The 5,834-nt window shown below is 36.3% G+C and overlaps 1 long non-coding RNA gene across 1 annotated transcript; it reads right to left on the reverse strand.

The window, feature by feature from the left end:
• Window positions 1-1,044: 1,044 nt before the first annotated feature.
• LOC139126006 (uncharacterized) lies at window positions 1,045-5,158 on the reverse strand. The gene is made up of 3 exons (XR_011550432.1): window positions 4,972-5,158; window positions 2,806-2,985; window positions 1,045-1,106 (listed from the first exon to the last, which is right to left on the reverse strand). It is a non-coding gene; the product is annotated as an uncharacterized lncRNA (long non-coding RNA).
• Between the last annotated feature and the right edge of the window lie 676 nt (window positions 5,159-5,834).

Consider the following 5,834-nt stretch of genomic DNA (forward strand, 5'->3'; position numbering starts at 1 on the left):
GACAAATACCGAAAACTTTTGTCTGTCTGTCTGTCTCCCTGTCTGTCTCTGTGTGGTCTCTCTCTGTTTCTGTCTGTCTGTCTATCTCTCTCAATGAAAAATAAAAACAATCAGGAATCACTAACATTAAATATGATTGGCTCCATTTGCATTATTAAGTGGTAAACACACAAGTTTCAATGGTTTCCTACAGTCTAACAATTTAAATATGTTCTCAGTAACTACGGGTCACTTTGAGTGCAAATAATTTTCATTACAAATCTTTCTTTTTTTTAATTTAGACATAAGTTATTTAGTGTAGACAATGCGACAGTAAATGAGACAGCAAAAGCCAGTTTACAGGAGCCTGATACAGAAAATACTGGTGGAAACAATGTGCAATTCGCTTGGGATTAATCCCACATAGATTCGGTAGTGCAAAACAAAATCCGGTTCCGCTGAAAGACTTGATAAGACGACTACTAAAACGGCACGTTCACTCATTGAAGTTGAAATAATGTTCAAGAGGTTGTAGATTTCAATTATTATTTTTTATCAAACGCAAGTGCAACCCAATGATGGTCATGGTTCTCAGAAGGCTAATGACCTCGGCAGAATATGAAACAGATTTTGTGACATGGTCTTCCGACTTGCGAAAAAATCTTTTCGTGGTCTGACAATATAATATTCTGCTTTTAAAAATAGACAACGGTAATAAAAGACACGACAAAGAATACTTCATGAACTTGAATTGTCATGACTTGAACAACTAAAGACTAAACCTGAACAATGATGTTGTTTCTTGCAATTATGAATTATACAGTGGAAAACAATTAAGTTACAGGAAGAAAATAAGTATTTTGTTACAAATGTTGTTTAAAATATAATTCCTGTGTAGAAAAGGCCGGTAATTGTTAAGAAGTGTCTCTGTGCCTAAACTTTTTTTTATTCGCGTAGGATATTTTGCAATATCTCGTGATACTTTTATCTGGGCGTCATTTCCTGTAACTTTCACTCTCTTCAATGTCGGCAACAGACTTCCTGTTTTCCGATGAGATTTCGTCAGCCACTTCCATTTTCATTAACTGATCGACACGTCTATGCAACGCGGCGATTTCTTCATCTTTCTGCAAAGAAGTGATATCACTTTTTGTAAATTAACATTTAGCAAAGTCAGAATAAAAAAATTTGGGCGAAAATAATAATTAAAACAAATAAGTTTATAAAATTGAGGAAGGAGAAATAGAAAATGGAAAACACTAAAAAATTGTATGCCTTAGAAGATTGCTTGTTTCCCTTTGTTAGTCCTCAATCTCAAGGAAAGGGAAATCTTCCTGCAATAAGACATGTACTACATTGTGCTTGGTTAGCGATTTGTCATTCGCTGTTACTTTGACCTAAGCTGAGATAAATAGTAATGTAGTGTAACATGGTGTATTGTAGTATAGTGTAGTGTTGTGTTCTGCCGTGCAGTCTAGTGTAAACTAGCGTAATGAAGTGAAGTGTTGGTCATTATAGAGTTGTGTAGTGTAGTGTTGTATGTATGTATGTATGTATGTATGTATGTATGTATGTATGTATGTATGTATGTATGTATGTATGTATTGTCCATCTATCTATCTGTCTGTCAAACTGTTTCATAAGTGTCTCTCTCTGTCTGTCTATCTCTGTATCCTATCATACCTCTCTATCTACCTATCTATCTAATAATTTTGCATGATGTTTTGATTTTCCAAAAGACCTGACTACATAATTTCCTTGTCCCTTGTGTTGTAGGAAGATGAATACTGCTCCAAATCCCTACCACTTTGCAGGTATTTCAAGCAGTACCAAACCCCCTGCAGACTGACAGGCTAACTAGAGGCTGCAATGAATATCTCGCCAATTTGGCAAGAGTCTAGCACAGCTTTGAATCCTGACAATGGGCAGTCTGAAGCTGCACTAAACACCTCGTCCACTTGGCGCGAGTCTGGCACAGCTTGAAGTCCATACCAATTGGAAGGCCTAAGCTGTACTGAATATCGCGCCAATTTGGCGAGAGTTTGGTACAGCTTGAAATCCCTGCCAACTCGCATGATTTTGCTGTACTGAACATCTCGCCAATAGGCAGGCTTAAGCTCTACTTAATATCTTGCTAATCGGCAAGATTCTAGCTCAGCTCGAAATCCCTGCCAATTGGCAGTAATTTAAGCTGTGCCAGGTCCCTGCTCATTGGCGAGATATTCAGTACAACCCTAACCTTGCTGCCTGGAAAATGCTATAAGCATTATTCTTATATATATGAAAATGATTCCAATATGAATAATTCAAATAGCAATATTGACAAACCTAGATTTTTATTTCAAAAAATCCAGACCAAAATGACTATCACTTAAATTCAGATTTTTTCCTGAAGATAATTGGAACTCAATTCTTGGTATCCGTTTTGCACTTTTTCCCTGAAAAAATATCACTTCAAAATTACTTTCTTTCCAATCTGTTTTCTTTCTCTACCAATTTTCCCTCCAAATTTTCACTTTGGAATATTTCCAAGGAAAAACCTGATATTCTCTTAATTTTTGTAAAAAAGGAACCCTTTTTCGTTGTGTTCTATCTAATAATATCTACCTTTTCAATCTCTCTCTCTCTCTCTCTCTCTCTCTCTCTCTCTCTCTCTCTCTCTCTCTCTCTCTCTCTATATATATATATATATATATGTGTGTGTGTGTGTGTGTGTGTGTGTGTGTGTTTGTCTATTTATCTGTCTTTAGACATCGTTTCAAGATTACAGCGATAGAGAAATAGAGGGATGTAAAATTCCTTAAAGGAAAATTGACATGTACTTACACCTCTTAGGGCTGTCTCTAAGCACAAAATGGTGTTAGTCATTTCTGCTATTTTCTCGCTGTCGTTCAACGTAGAGGGTCCTGGTTCAACTTTATTGCTGCCCGTAGGAATACTCTTGCGGTTTACTATGGTCGTTATTCTCAGCGCCTCATCTGGCGGACTGCTCCTAAGGGAAATGACCTGAGAGAGAGAGAGAGAGAGAGAGAGAGAGAGAGAGAGAGGAGAGAGAGAGAGAGAGAGAGAGAGAGAGAGAGAGACAGACAGACAGACAGACAGACAGACAGACAGAGAGAGACAGAGACAGAGACAGAGAGATTGGCTATGGAAATAATTTCACCATCAGATCTATAACTGTAACATTATTAAATAAGCACAAGAGTCATTTCCTTTTTTAATATCATATCTTGCAAATTATTCGTAGTTGTTTTTTCATCGTTAAACGTTCTTTTTCTACTAATTTGCCACAAGATCATTGTAATTTTCTTGATAATTTAAGTATTTTACCGACAATCAAATTCTCGCTTTCCCGTGCTTGTCTTTGTGTCCATTCTGCCTACCTTCCAAACGGAACGGAAATGCCATAGTTATATGGTTCTAATCGAAAACGTAAAATCCAGGGGTTGTGTTTATCATCTGCATTACAACTGGTAAGTACCGTTTAAACTTAATTCATGGATTCTAAACCACATACCGGTATTATACTTCACTGTGTTTTGTCGCCGAGGAAAGCACCCCGAATATTAACTTAAAGTCTAAGATTACACCCGTTTATTTTTATGGCTTAATGTTTGCTTTATAGTACGAGAAATCGCTTTGGACCGTGAACACAGTATTAGCTACAGTCTTCAAAGATTACGCCCACTTATTGCTTAAGCATAGGTGTTATATTATAATGCATTCCCTTCTTCGTAAGTACACATAAAGATAACTGTAATTGGTCTTTTCAATAAAAGTAATTAAAAATTCATCATATCACGCCCTTTCTATGCGAATATCATGCTTGGCCAGACTCTCTGACACATCACAATATATTCAATATTATGATGAGCTTATGATTTTGTTCACAACCTTTTGATTATTGGCCACGTGGCGTAAATAAGTGAACTGGGTAAAAGGTAATAGGTATAAGACGTTAGGACTTCATAGTACTTAAAATTATTTTTCACGTGTGCAATTGAATCAGTTCTGTAACAATACCGGTATACCGTCGTAGAATTAAAAAATGTAAAATAATATTACTTGGAGCCAAAACAACTTGAGCTTTTTTTCCCTCACTATACCTGTTTCACTGTACAATAAATTACCCACAATTCAGTTTGATTTGTACACACGACATTACATTTTTTATAACATTTTCAACTCTGCCTGAAAGCAATAATAGAAAACCTTTGGATAATGGATTAGTTATATATTTTAAAAAGTACGTTTAGAAATTTATGTTTCAATTTCAGAGAAATCGTCAAATATCCATACAAGTCACATTCTGTACACACTACACATGTAAACACTTTTGGGAAGCCAGTTATGACAAACTGAAGGGGTCATTCTCGGTGAAAAGTCAGCATGTAAATATCTTTTGTCTTTCTTTTTGGAAAAAAAATCAATATCCTTTTGTTTCATAAAACAGGTGCAACTAATCTCCCTACTTTCCATCAGATAATGCTGTATGGCTGAAAACACAATATGCGGAAACCTTTATTGAAACGTTATTTTCTCTTTCAATCAAGCATACTTTTCTAAATCATTCAAAATCGGTTTGAGAAGAACGGTTGTCCTGAAAGGTACGATTTCAGAATTTAAAAGACTAATCTGTGAATGTCTCTACACACGAGAGACGCGTTAGACGACACTGAGGAGACTCTGTGTGTACAAATCATGATGAATTGTGGGAAATCTCCAGTACTGTGTATTAATTTTAAGGCAGTACGAGTGGACATCACATGCAATGATGCTATGTCTTACTTTATTTACATTGGCGGTCAAAGTGCACCTAGTAGACATTGCAGAACGTGTAAAACTCAACATAGTGCGATGTGGCAGATCGAAAAAAAGAAAGATAACTCAGACTATCTATAAATACAATACATTCTAAAAAAAACCTGCCTGACACTTTGTATCCTTTCACAAATGCTGCAGGCAAACAACGTTTTGTTGCCCAATCCTCACCTTTGGAAAGAACACAAGAAGCAAAGTGATTGTCGTGCAGAACAAGATGAAGGACGCCACCAAGCAGTACGCCACATTCACCTGTTCGCCGAGCACGGCGCTGATCGGCACACCGATTATGCAAAGTGTCGTCACGTTGTAAATGGACAAACCGATGAACTTGCTGTCGTTCAGCTCTGGAATTGTAACTTTTCTGAGGGAAAAAGTAAAAATTCACTAACCATTTTAAAAATTTATGTTAAACGAAAATGTGATGAATGTCGAGAAGAGAAAACAAATGAAATCTTCTACAAAGGTATTTTTCTACATGAATTTTTTATCAAATTTTCTGTTTTACTGTCGGAATCTTGAAACAAACATGAATATTTTGCTATGACAATATTACTAACGTGATGATTCAATTTACGGCCACTAAATCTTCACCAAAAAAGTCCTATGTGTAATGGAAGAAGCGGTGTAGTTGCATTTTCTTACCTTGTTTCCCATGCTAGTCTTGCTCCGTACAGCAGAAGTAGCATTTTTACAGAATAAATCAAACCCAACCAAATATATGGACTGTACTTGACTGACTGGCAACATTCAAGCTGAGGTATTTTAATGACGTCATCGCCCTCAAGGTCATACTGAAACGACATAAGGAGTACACTATTTGATATGGATGTTTGCATAAACTGATGACGTAACACCTTTTCCCTCTGAATTCTACACATTCTTGCTGTTACAGTCTTATTTTCCTAACTTGTGAAAGATCTGTGTTTAATTTTGCGACATTATGCTAACAGGACGAACAATGATTTTGAGATTCTGTAATATATACATGTATGGTCGAGTATTAAGACCTATAAATACCAGGGAAACCGATT

The sequence above is a fragment of the Ptychodera flava genome (genome assembly GCF_041260155.1).
Source record: "Ptychodera flava strain L36383 chromosome 3 unlocalized genomic scaffold, AS_Pfla_20210202 Scaffold_26__1_contigs__length_13983176_pilon, whole genome shotgun sequence".
NCBI lineage: Eukaryota > Metazoa > Hemichordata > Enteropneusta > Ptychoderidae > Ptychodera > Ptychodera flava.